Consider the following 13,723-nt stretch of genomic DNA (forward strand, 5'->3'; position numbering starts at 1 on the left):
TTAATAGGGTGTATCACATTGATTTGCCTATATTGAAGAAACCTTGCATCCCTGGGATCAATCCCACTTGATCATGAGGTATGATACTTTTAATGTGGTATTGGATTGTGTTTGCTACTATTTTGTTGAGCAGCTTTGCATCTATGTTCATCAGTGATATCGGTGTGTAACTGTATTTTTTTGTACTATCTCTGTCTGGTTTTGGTATCAGGGTGATGGTGGCCTCATAGAAAGTGTTTGGGTGTGTTCCCGCCTCGATCATCTTTTGGAAGAGTTTGAGAAGGATGGGTGTTAGGTCTACTCTCCGTGTTGGATAGAATTATCCTGTGAAGCCATGTGTCCGGGAGTTTTTTTGTTGGACGAATTTTAATCAGAGTTGCAAGTTCATTACTCGTACTGGGTCTGTTCATAGTTTCTATTTTTTCCTGGTTCAGTCGTGGAAGGTTGTACCTTTCTAGGAATTTGTGCATTTCCTCCAGTTTGTCCATTTTATCAGCATAGAGTTGCTTGCAGTGGTCTCTTAAGAAGGTTTGTATTTCTGTGTTGTCCATTGTAACTTTTTCATTTCTAATTTTATTGATTGCAATCCTCTCCCTCTTTTGCTCGATGAGTCTGGCTAAAGTTATGTCAATATTGTTTACCTTCTCAAAGAACCAGCTTTTACTTGAATTGATCCTTGCTATTGTTTTCTTTGTTGCTATTTCAGTTCTTTCTTTCTTTCTTTTCTACCTTATTATTGACAGCCCCAACTACCTTCAGATTTTGTTGTCTATATAGGAAATGATTGGTTCAAATGAACACATCTTCTTCCTTTTATCTTATTCTTTTCTGAATTTTTGAATATTATTTTATTTTTTTATACAGCAGGTTCTTCTTAGTTATCCATTTTATACATATTAGTGTATATATGATAATCCCAATTTCCAAATTTTTCACACAACGACTACCACAACCCCACTTTCCCCCGTTGGTGGCCATACGTTGTTTGTGCACATCTGTGTATCAATTCAATCCTGCAAACCGGTTCATCTGTATCATTTTTCTAGTTTGCATATATATGCCTTTATATATGATATCTGTTTTTCTCTTTCTGACTGACTTCACTCTCTATGACAGTCTCTGGATCCATCTACGGCTGTACGAATGAACCAACTTAGTTGCTTTTTATGGCTGAATAATATTCCATGGTATATATGTAGCATGTCTTCTTTATCTATTCATCTCTGAATAGGCATTTAGGTTGTTTCCATGACCTGGCTATTGTAAATACTGCTGCAATGAACATTGGGGTGCATGGGTCTTTTCGAAGTATGGTTTTCTCTTGGTACGTGCCCTGTAGTGGGTTCGCTGGGTCATATGGCAATTCTGTTCTTAGTTTTTTCAAGAACCTTTTTACTGTTCTCCATAGTGGCTCTATCAATTTACACTACCAACAACGGTGCAAGAGTGTTTTCTTTACTCAACACCCTGTCCAGCGGTGGTTGTTTGTTGATTTTCTGATAATGCTCGTTCTAAATGGAATGAGGTGATTTCTCAGTGTAGTTTTGATGTGCATCTCTCTAATAATTAGTGATGTTGAGCAAGTTTTTATGTGCTTGTTGGCCAGATGTATGTCTTCTTTGGAGAATTGTCTATTTAGGTCTTCTGCCCAATTTTCGATTGCGTTGTTCGTTTTTTTAATACCGAGCTGCATGAGCTGTTTATATATTTTGGAGATTAATCCGTAGTCCGTTGATCTGTACACAAATATTTTTCCCATTCTGAGGGTTGTCCTTTCGATTTGTTTGTAGTTTCCTGTGTGTAGCAAAAGCGTTTAAATTTCATTAGGTCCCACCTGTTTATTTTTGTTTTTATTTCCATTCGGAGGTGGATTAAAAAGGATCTTGCTGTGATTTACGTCACAGCGTGTTATTCCTATGTTTTCCTCAAAGAGTTTTATAGTGTCCTGTCTTACGTTTAGGTCTCTGTTCCATTTTGAGTTGATTTCTGTGTACAGTGTTTAGGAGTGGTCTAATTTCATTGTTTTACATGTGTCTGTCCAGTTTTCCCAGCACCACGTATCGTAGAGACTGTCTTTTCTCCATTGGGGATTCTTGCCTCCTTTGTCATAAATTAGTTGACCATGGGTGCGTGGCTTTATCTCTGGGATTTCTATCCTGTTGCATTGATCTATATTTGTGTTTTTGTGCCCGTCCCATCGTGTCTTGATTACTGTACCTTTGTAGTACAGTCTGAAGTCGGGCAGTCTGATTCCTCCATCTCTGTTTTTTTCCCTCAAAGTGCTTCGTCTCTTCCGGGTGTTTTGTGTCTCCATACAAATTTTAAGATTTTTTTGTTCTAGTTCTGGAAAGAATGCCATTGGTAATTTGAGAGGGATTGCATTGAATACGTAGATTGCTTTTGTAGTATAGTCATTTTCACAACATTGATTCTTCCAATCCAAGAACATGGTATCTCTCTCCATCTGTTTGTATCATCTTCAGTTTCCTTCTTCAGTGTCACAGTTTTCAGCATACAGATCTTTTGTCTCCCTACGTAGGTTTATTCCTAGGTATTTTATTCTTTCTGTTGTAATGGTTAATGGGAGTGTTTCCTTCATTTCTCTTTCAGAATTTTCTTCATTAATGTATAGGAATGCAAGGGATTTCTGTGTATTCATTTTGTATCGTGCATCGTTACCAAATCCATAGATTAGCGCTAGTTGTTTTCTGATGGCATCTTTAAGATTCTCTAAGTATAGTGTCATGCCATCTGCAAAGAGTGACAGTGTTACTTCTTCTTTTCCAACTTGTGTTCCGTTTCTTTCTTTTGCTGCTCTGACTGCTGTGGCTAGAACTTCCAAAACTATGTGGAATAATAGTGGTGAGAGTGTTCATCCTTGTCTTGTTCCTGATATTAGAGGACATGCTTTCAAATTTTCACCACTGAGAATGTTTGCTGTGGGTTTGTCGTATATGGTGTTGATTAAGTGGAGTGAGGTTCCCTCTCTGCCCACTTTCTGGAGGGTTTTTATCAGAAATGTGTGTTGAAATTTGTCACAAGCTTTTCTGCATCTATTGACATGATTAGATTGTTTTTCCTCTTCACCTTGTTAATAGGGTGTATCACATTGAATTGCGTATATTGAAGAATCCTTGCATCCCTGGGATCAATCCCACTTGATCATGAGGTATGATACTTTTAATGTGGTATTGGATTCTGTTTGCTACTATTTTGTTGAGCAGCTTTGCATCTATGTTCATCAGTGATATCGGTGTGTAACTTTTGTTCTTTGTACTATCTTTGTCTGCTTTTGGTTTCAGGGTGATGGTGGCGTCATAGAAAGAGTTTGGGAGTGTTCCTTCCTTGCCCGTTTTTTGGAAGCGTTTGAGAAGGATGGGTGTTAGGTCTTTTCTCCATGTTGGATAGAATTATACTGTGAAACCTTCTGTCCTGGACTTTTGTTTGTTGGACGATTTTCAATCAGAGTTGCAAGTTCATTACTCGTACTGTGTCTGTTCATAGTTTCTATTTTTTCCTGGTTCAGTCTTGGAAGGTTGTACCTAAGAATTTGTGCATTTCTTCCAGATTGTCCATTTTATCAGCCTAGAGTTGCTTGTGGTAGTCTCTTACGAAGTTTTATATTTCTCTGTTGTCCGTGGTAACTTCTTTTTCATTTCTAATTTTATTGATTGCAGTCCTCTCCCTCTTTTTCTTGGTGAGTCTGGCTAAAGGTATATCAATATTGTTTACCTTCTCTGAGAACCAGCTTTTACTTTTATTGATCCTTGCTATTGTTTTCTTTGTTGCTGTTCTCCACATCTGTGTATCAATTCAATCCTGCAAACTGGTTCATCTGTACCATCTTTCTAGGTTGCATATATATGCGTTTATATACGGTATCTGTTTTTCTCTTTCTGACTGATTTCACTCTGTATGACAGTCTCTAGATCCATCCACGCCTGTACCAATGAACCAACTTAGTTCCTTTTTATGGCTGAGTAATATTCCATGGTATATATGTACCTCATCTTCTTTATCCATTCGCCTGTGGATGGGCATTTAGGTTGTTTTCATGACCTGGCTATTGTAAATACTGCTACAATGAATATTGGGGTGCATGTGATTTTAGAACTATGGTTTTCTCTTGGTATATGCCCTGTAGTGGGTTCGCTGGGTCGTATGGCAATTCTGGTTTTCGTTTTTTAAGGAACCTCTTTACTGTTCTCCATAGTGGCTGTATCAATTTACTTTCCCAACAACAGTGCAAGAAGAGTATTCTCTTTGCTCCACACCCTGTCCAGCAGTTGTTGGTTGTTGATTTTCTGATGATGCCCGTTCTAAATGGTGTGAGGTGATACCTCAGTGTCGTTTTGATGTGCCTCTCTCTAATAATTAGTGACGTTGAGCAGGTTTTGATGTGTTTGTTGCCCAGCCGTGTGTCTTCTTTGGAGAATTGTCTATTTAGGTCTTCTGCCCATTTTTCGATTGGGTTGTTCGTTTGTTCAATACCGAGCTGCATGAGCTGTTTATATATTTTGGAGATTAATCCTTAGTCCGTTGATCCGTACGTAAATATTTTTCCCATTCTGAGGGTTGTCCTTTGGTCTTGTTTGTCGTTTCCTGTGTGTAGCCAAAGCTTTTAAGTTTCATTAGGTCCCACTTCTTTCTTTTTGTTTTTATTTCCATTACTCTAGGAGGTGGATTAAAAAAGATCTTGCTGTGATTTATGTCAAAGCGTGTTATTGCTATGTTTTCCTCTAAGAGTTTTATAGTATCCTGTCTTACGTTGAGGTCTCTGTTCCATTTTGAGTTTATTTCTGTGTACGGTGTTTGGGAGTGTTCCAATTTCATTCTTTTACATGTGTCTGTGCAGTTTTCCCAGCACCACTTATTGTAGAGACTGTCTTTTCTCCATTGGGGATTCTAGTCTCCTTTGTCATAGATTAGTTGGCCATAGGTGCGTGGCTTTATCTCTGGGCTTTCTATCTTGTTGCATTGATCTATATTTCTGTTTTTGTGCCAGTCCCATCGTGTCTTGATTACTGTAGCTTTGTAGTACAGTCTGAAGTCGGGCAGTCTGATTCCTCCAGCTCTGATTTTATCCCTCAAACTGCTTCGGCTCTTCCAGGTTTTTTGTGTCTCCATACAAATTTTAAGATTTTTTTTGCTCTAGTTGTGAAAAAAATGCCATTGGTAATTTGAGAGGCATTGCATTGAATATGTAGATTGCTTTGGAGAGTATAGTCATTTTCACAACATTGATTCTTCCAATCCAAGAACATGGTATCTCTCTCCATCTGTAGGTATCATCTTCAATTTCGTTCTTCAGTGTCATAGTTTTCAGCATACAGAACTTTTGTCTCCCTAGGTAGGTTTGTTCCTAGGTATTTTATTCTTTTTGTTGCAGTGGTTAATGGGAGTGTTTCCTTTATTTCTCTTTCAGATTTTTCTTCATTAATGTATAGGAATGCAAGGGATTTCTGTGCATTCATTTTGTATCGTGCAACGTTACCAAATCCATGGATTACTTCTAGTAGTTTTCTGGTGGCATCTTTAGGATTCTCTAAGTATAATGTCATGTCGTCTGCAAAGTGTGACAGTGTTACTTCTTCTTTTCCAACTTGTGTTCCGTTTCTTTCTTTTGCTGCTCTGACTGCTGTGGCTAGAACTTCCAAAACTATGTGGAATAATAGTGGTGAGAGTGGTCATCCTTGTCTTGTTCCTGATATTAGAGGACATGCTTTCATTTTTTCACCATTGAGAATGTTTGCTGTGGGTTTGTCGTATATGGCCTTGATTAAGTGGAGTGAGGTTCCCTCTCTGCCCACTTTCTGGAGGGTTTTTATCAGAAATGTGTGTTGAAATTTGTCACAAGCTTTTCTGCATCTATTGACATGATTATATGGTTTTTCCTCTTCCCTTTGTTAATAGGGTGTATCACATTGATTTGCCTATATTGAAGAAACCTTGCATCCCTGGGATCAATCCCACTTGATCATGAGGTATGATACTTTTAATGTGGTATTGGATTCTGTTTGCTACTATTTTGTTGAGCAGCTTTGCATCTATGTTCATCAGTGATATCGGTGTGTAACTGTAGTTTTTTGTACTATCTCTGTCTGGTTTTGGTATCAGGGTGATGGTGGCCTCATAGAAAGAGTTTGGGTGTGTTCCCGCCTCGATCATTTTTTGGAAGAGTTTGAGAAGGATGGGTGTTAGGTCTACTCTCCGTGTTGGATAGAATTATCCTGTGAAGCCATGTGTCCGGGAGTTTTTTTTGTTGGACGAATTTTAATCAGAGTTGCAAGTTCATTACTCGTACTGGGTCTGTTCATAGTTTCTATTTTTTCCTGGTTCAGTCGTGGAAGGTTGTACCTTTCTAGGAATTTGTGCATTTCCTCCAGATTGTCCATTTTATCAGCATAGAGTTGCTTGCAGTGGTCTCTTAAGAAGGTTTGTATTTCTGTGTTGTCCATTGTAACTTTTTCATTTCTAATTTTATTGATTGCAATCCTCTCCCTCTTTTGCTCGATGAGTCTGGCTAAAGTTATATCAATATTGTTTACCTTCTCAAAGAACCAGCTTTTACTTGTATTGATCCTTGCTATTGTTTTCTTTGTTGCTATTTCAGTTCTTTCTTTCTTTCTTTTCTACCTTATTATTGACAGCCCCAACTACCTTCAGATTTTGTTGTCTATATAGGAAATGATTGGTTCAAATGAACACATCTTCTTCCTTTTATCTTATTCTTTTCTGAATTTTTGAATATTATTTTATTTTTTTATACAGCAGGTTCTTATTAGTTATCCATTTTATACATATTAGTGTATATATGATAATCCCAATTTCCAAATTTTTCACACAACGACTACCACACCCCCACTTTCTCCCGTTGGTGGCCATACGTTGTTTGTGCACATCTGTGTATCAATTCAATCCTGCAAACCGGTTCATCTGTATCATTTTTCTAGGTTGCATATATATGCCTTTATATATGATATCTGTTTTTCTCTTTCTGACTGACTTCACTCTCTATGACAGTCTCTAGATCCATCTACGGCTGTACGAATGAACCAACTTAGTTGCTTTTTATGGCTGAATAATATTCCATGGTATATATGTAGCATGTCTTCTTTATCTATTCATCTCTGAATGGGCATTTAGGTTGTTTCCATGACCTGGCTATTGTAAATACTGCTGCAATGAACATTGGGGTGCATGGGTCTTTTCGAAGTATGGTTTTCTCTTGGTACGTGCCCTGTAGTGGGTTCGCTGGGTCATATGGCAATTCTGTTCTTAGTTTTTTCAAGAACCTTTTTACTGTTCTCCATAGTGGCTCTATCAATTTACACTACCAACAACGGTGCAAGAGTGTTTTCTTTACTCAACACCCTGTCCAGCGGTGGTTGTTTGTTGATTTTCTGATAATGCTCGTTCTAAATGGAATGAGGTGATTTCTCAGTGTAGTTTTGATGTGCATCTCTCTAATAATTAGTGATGTTGAGCAAGTTTTTATGTGCTTGTTGGCCAGATGTATGTCTTCTTTGGAGAATTGTCTATTTAGGTCTTCTGCCCAATTTTCGATTGCGTTGTTCGTTTTTTTAATACCGAGCTGCATGAGCTGTTTATATATTTTGGAGATTAATCCGTAGTCCGTTGATCTGTACACAAATATTTTTCCCATTCTGAGGGTTGTCCTTTCGATTTGTTTGTAGTTTCCTGTGTGTAGCAAAAGCGTTTAAATTTCATTAGGTCCCACCTGTTTATTTTTGTTTTTATTTCCATTCGGAGGTGGATTAAAAAGGATCTTGCTGTGATTTACGTCACAGCGTGTTATTCCTATGTTTTCCTCAAAGAGTTTTATAGTGTCCTGTCTTACGTTTAGGTCTCTGTTCCATTTTGAGTTGATTTCTGTGTACAGTGTTTAGGAGTGGTCTAATTTCATTGTTTTACATGTGTCTGTCCAGTTTTCCCAGCACCACGTATCGTAGAGACTGTCTTTTCTCCACTGGGGATTCTTGCCTCCTTTGTCATAGATTAGTTGACCATGGGTGCGTGGCTTTATCTCTGGGATTTCTATCCTGTTGCATTGATCTATATTTGTGTTTTTGTGCCCGTCCCATCGTGTCTTGATTACTGTACCTTTGTAGTACAGTCTGAAGTCGGGCAGTCTGATTCCTCCATCTCTGTTTTTTTCCCTCAAAGTGCTTCGTCTCTTCCGGGTGTTTTGTGTCTCCATACAAATTTTAAGATTTTTTTGTTCTAGTTCTGGAAAGAATGCCATTGGTAATTTGAGAGGGATTGCATTGAATATGTAGATTGCTTTTGTAGTACAGTCATTTTCACAACATTGATTCTTCCAATCCAAGAACATGGTATCTCTCTCCATCTGTAGGTATCATCTTCAATTTCCTTCTTCAGTGTCACAGTTTTCAGCATACAGATCTTTTGTCTCCCTACGTAGGTTTATTCCTAGGTATTTTATTCTTTCTGTTGTAATGGTTAATGGGAGTGTTTCCTTCATTTCTCTTTCAGAATTTTCTTCATTAATGTATAGGAATGCAAGGGATTTCTGTGCATTCATTTTCTATCGTGCATCGTTACCAAATCCATAGATTAGCGCTAGTTGTTTTCTGGTGGCATCTTTAGGATTCTCTAAGTATAGTGTCATGCCATCTGCAAAGAGTGACCGTGTTACTTCTTCTTTTCCAACTTGTGTTCCTTTTATTTCTTTTGCTGCTCTGACTGCTGTGGCTAAAACTTCCAAAACTATGTTGAATAATAGTGGTGAGAGTGGTCATCCTTGTCTTGTTCCTGATATTAGAGGACATGCTTTCAATTTTTCACCATTGAGAATGTTTGCTGTGGGTTTGTCGTATATGGCGTTGATTAAGTGGAGTGAGGTTCCCTCTCTGCCCACTTTCTGGAGGGTTTTTATCAGAAATGTGTGTTGAAATTTGTCACAAGCTTTTCTGCATCTATTGACATGATTAGATTGTTTTTCCTCTTCACCTTGTTAATAGGGTGTATCACATTGAATTGCGTATATTGAAGAATCCTTGCATCCCTGGGATCAATCCCACTTGATCATGAGGTATGTTACTTTTAATGTGGTATTGGATTCTGTTTGCTACTATTTTGTTGAGCAGCTTTGCATCTATGTTCATCAGTGATATCGGTGTGTAACTTTAGTTCTTTGTACTATCTTTGTCTGGTTTTGGTATCAGGGTGATGGTGGCCTCATAGAAAGAGTTTGGGAGTGTTCCCGCCTCGACCATTTTTTGGAAGAGTTTGAGAAGGATGGGTGTTAGGTCTTTTCTCCATGTTGGATAGAATTATCCTGTGAAACCATCTGTCCTGAACTTTTGTTTGTTGGACAAGTTTTAATCAGAGTTACAAGTTCATTACTCGTACTGAGTCTGTTCATAGTTTCTATTTTTTCCTGGTTCAGTCTTGGAAGGTGGTACCTTTCTAAGAATTTGTGCATTTCTTCCAGATTGTCCATTTTATCAGCCTAGAGTTGCTTGTAGTAGTCTCTTACGAAGTTTTATATTTCTCTGTTGTCCGTGGTAACTTCTTTTTCATTTCTAATTTTATTGATTGCAATCCTCTCCCTCTTTTGCTCGATGAGTCTGGCTAAAGTTATGTCAATATTGTTTACCTTCTCAAAGAACCAGCTTTTACTTGTATTGATCCTTGCTATTGTTTTCTTTGTTGCTATTTCAGTTCTTTCTTTCTTTCTTTTCTACCTTATTATTGACAGCCCCAACTACCTTCAGATTTTGTTGTCTATATAGGAAATGATTGGTTCAAATGAACACATCTTCTTCCTTTTATCTTATTCTTTTCTGAATTTTTGAATATTATTTTATTTTTTTATACAGCAGGTTCTTATTAGTTATCCATTTTATACATATTAGTGTATATATGATAATCCCAATTTCCAAATTTTTCACACAACGACTACCACACCCCCACTTTCCCCCGTTGGTGGCCATACGTTGTTTGTGCACATCTGTGTATCAATTCAATCCTGCAAACCGGTTCATCTGTATCATTTTTCTAGGTTGCATATATATGCCTTTATATATGATATCTGTTTTTCTCTTTCTGACTGACTTCACTCTCTATGACAGTCTCTAGATCCATCTACGGCTGTACGAATGAACCAACTTAGTTGCTTTTTATGGCTGAATAATATTCCATGGTATATATGTAGCATGTCTTCTTTATCTATTCATCTCTGAATGGGCATTTAGGTTGTTTCCATGACCTGGCTATTGTAAATACTGCTGCAATGAACATTGGGGTGCATGTGTCTTTTCGAAGTATGGTTTTCTCTTGGTACGTGCCCTGTAGTGGGTTCGCTGGGTCATATGGCAATTCTGTTCTTAGTTTTTTCAAGAACCTTTTTACTGTTCTCCATAGTGGCTCTATCAATTTACACTACCAACAACGGTGCAAGAGTGTTTTCTTTACTCAACACCCTGTCCAGCGGTGGTTGTTTGTTGATTTTCTGATAATGCTCGTTCTAAATGGAATGAGGTGATTTCTCAGTGTAGTTTTGATGTGCATCTCTCTAATAATTAGTGATGTTGAGCAAGTTTTTATGTGCTTGTTGGCCAGATGTATGTCTTCTTTGGAGAATTGTCTATTTAGGTCTTCTGCCCAATTTTCGATTGCGTTGTTCGTTTTTTTAATACCGAGCTGCATGAGCTGTTTATATATTTTGGAGATTAATCCGTAGTCCGTTGATCTGTACACAAATATTTTTCCCATTCTGAGGGTTGTCCTTTCGATTTGTTTGTAGTTTCCTGTGTGTAGCAAAAGCGTTTAAATTTCATTAGGTCCCACCTGTTTATTTTTGTTTTTATTTCCATTCGGAGGTGGATTAAAAAGGATCTTGCTGTGATTTACGTCACAGCGTGTTATTCCTATGTTTTCCTCAAAGAGTTTTATAGTGTCCTGTCTTACGTTTAGGTCTCTGTTCCATTTTGAGTTGATTTCTGTGTACAGTGTTTAGGAGTGGTCTAATTTCATTGTTTTACATGTGTCTGTCCAGTTTTCCCAGCACCACGTATCGTAGAGACTGTCTTTTCTCCACTGGGGATTCTTGCCTCCTTTGTCATAGATTAGTTGACCATGGGTGCGTGGCTTTATCTCTGGGATTTCTATCCTGTTGCATTGATCTATATTTGTGTTTTTGTGCCCGTCCCATCGTGTCTTGATTACTGTACCTTTGTAGTACAGTCTGAAGTCGGGCAGTCTGATTCCTCCATCTCTGTTTTTTTCCCTCAAAGTGCTTCGTCTCTTCCGGGTGTTTTGTGTCTCCATACAAATTTTAAGATTTTTTTGTTCTAGTTCTGGAAAGAATGCCATTGGTAATTTGAGAGGGATTGCATTGAATATGTAGATTGCTTTTGTAGTACAGTCATTTTCACAACATTGATTCTTCCAATCCAAGAACATGGTATCTCTCTCCATCTGTAGGTATCATCTTCAATTTCCTTCTTCAGTGTCACAGTTTTCAGCATACAGATCTTTTGTCTCCCTACGTAGGTTTATTCCTAGGTATTTTATTCTTTCTGTTGTAATGGTTAATGGGAGTGTTTCCTTCATTTCTCTTTCAGAATTTTCTTCATTAATGTATAGGAATGCAAGGGATTTCTGTGCATTCATTTTCTATCGTGCATCGTTACCAAATCCATAGATTAGCGCTAGTTGTTTTCTGGTGGCATCTTTAGGATTCTCTAAGTATAGTGTCATGCCATCTGCAAAGAGTGACCGTGTTACTTCTTCTTTTCCAACTTGTGTTCCTTTTATTTCTTTTGCTGCTCTGACTGCTGTGGCTAAAACTTCCAAAACTATGTTGAATAATAGTGGTGAGAGTGGTCATCCTTGTCTTGTTCCTGATATTAGAGGACATGCTTTCAATTTTTCACCATTGAGAATGTTTGCTGTGGGTTTGTCGTATATGGCGTTGATTAAGTGGAGTGAGGTTCCCTCTCTGCCCACTTTCTGGAGGGTTTTTATCAGAAATGTGTGTTGAAATTTGTCACAAGCTTTTCTGCATCTATTGACATGATTAGATTGTTTTTCCTCTTCACCTTGTTAATAGGGTGTATCACATTGAATTGCGTATATTGAAGAATCCTTGCATCCCTGGGATCAATCCCACTTGATCATGAGGTATGTTACTTTTAATGTGGTATTGGATTCTGTTTGCTACTATTTTGTTGAGCAGCTTTGCATCTATGTTCATCAGTGATATCGGTGTGTAACTTTTGTTCTTTGTACTACCTTTGTCTGGTTTGGGTATCAGGGTGATGGTGGCGTCATAGAAAGAGTTTGGGAGTGTTCCTTGCCCGTTTTTTGGAAGCGTTTGAGAAGGATGGGTGTTAAGTCTTTTCTCCATGTTGGATAGAATTATCCTGTGAAACCATCTGTCCTGGACTTTTGTTTGTTGGGCGATTTTCAATCAGAGTTGCAAATTCATTCCTCGTACTGGGTCTGGTCATAGTTTCTATTTTTTCCTGGTTCAGTCTTGGAAGGTTGTACCTGTGTTAGAATTTGGGCATTTCTTCCAGATTGTCCATTTTATCAGCATAGAGTCGCTTGTAGTAGTCTCTTACGAAGTTTTATATTTCTCTGTTGTCCGTGGTAACTTCTTTTTCATTTCTAATTTTATTGATTGCAGTCCTCTCCCTCTTTTTCTCGGTGAGTCTGGCTAAAGGTATATCAATATTGTTTACCTTCTCAGAGAACCAGCTTTTACTTTTATTGATCCTTGCTATTGTTTTCTTTGTTGCTGTTTCAGTTCTTTCTTTCTTTTTTCTCTACCTTTTTATTGACAGCCCCAACTACCTTCAGAGTTTGTTGTCTATTTAGGAAATGATCGGTTCAAATGAACACATCTTCCTCCTTTTATCTTATTGTTTTTTGAATTTTTGAATATTATTTTATATTTTTATACAGCAGGTTCTTATTAGTTATCCATTTTATACATATCAGTGTATATACTGGAATCCCAATTTCCGAATTCATCACACAATGACTACCACACCCCCACATTCCCCCTTTGGTGGCCATACGTGGGTTCTCCACATCTGTGTATCAATTCAATCCTGCAAACCGGTTCATCTGTACCATTTTTCTAGGTTGCATATATATGCGTTTATATACGGTATCTGTTTTTCTCTTTCTGACTGATTTCACTCTGTATGACCGTCTCTAGATCCATCCACGCCTGTACCACTGAACCAACTTAGTTCCTTTATATGGCTGAGTAATATTCCATGGTATATATGTACCTCATCTTCTTTATCCATTCGCCTGTGGATGGGCATTTAGGTTGTTTTCATGACCTGGCTATTGTAAATACTGCTACAATGAACATTGGGGTGCATGTGATTTTAGAACTATGGTTTTCTCTTGGTATATGCCCTGTAGTGGGTTCGCTGGGTCGTATGGCAATTCTGGTTTTCGTTTTTTAAGGAACCTCTTTACTGTTCTCCATAGTGGCTGTATCAATTTACTTTCCCAACAACAGTGCAAGAAGAGTATTCTCTTTGCTCCACACCCTGTCCAGCAGTTGTTGTTTGTTGATTTTCTGATGATGCCCGTTCTAAATGGTGTGAGGTGATACCTCAGTGTCGTTTTGATGTGCATCTCTCTAATAATTAGTGACGTTGAGCAGGTTTTGATGTGTTTGTTGGCCAGCCGTGTGTCTTCTTTGGAGAAT

At 38.0% G+C, this 13,723-nt stretch overlaps 1 long non-coding RNA gene across 1 annotated transcript; it reads left to right on the forward strand.

The window, feature by feature from the left end:
* The first annotated feature begins 481 nt into the window (after positions 1–481).
* On the forward strand, positions 482–6,673 carry LOC309620212. Its single transcript, XR_014239459.1, has 3 exons — positions 482–528; positions 3,617–3,713; positions 6,530–6,673. It is a non-coding gene; the product is annotated as an uncharacterized lncRNA (long non-coding RNA).
* Positions 6,674–13,723: the final 7,050 nt, after the last annotated feature.

Source organism: Balaenoptera borealis (assembly GCF_965194805.1).
Source record: "Balaenoptera borealis genome assembly, chromosome: X".
Taxonomy (NCBI): Eukaryota; Metazoa; Chordata; class Mammalia; order Artiodactyla; family Balaenopteridae; genus Balaenoptera; species Balaenoptera borealis.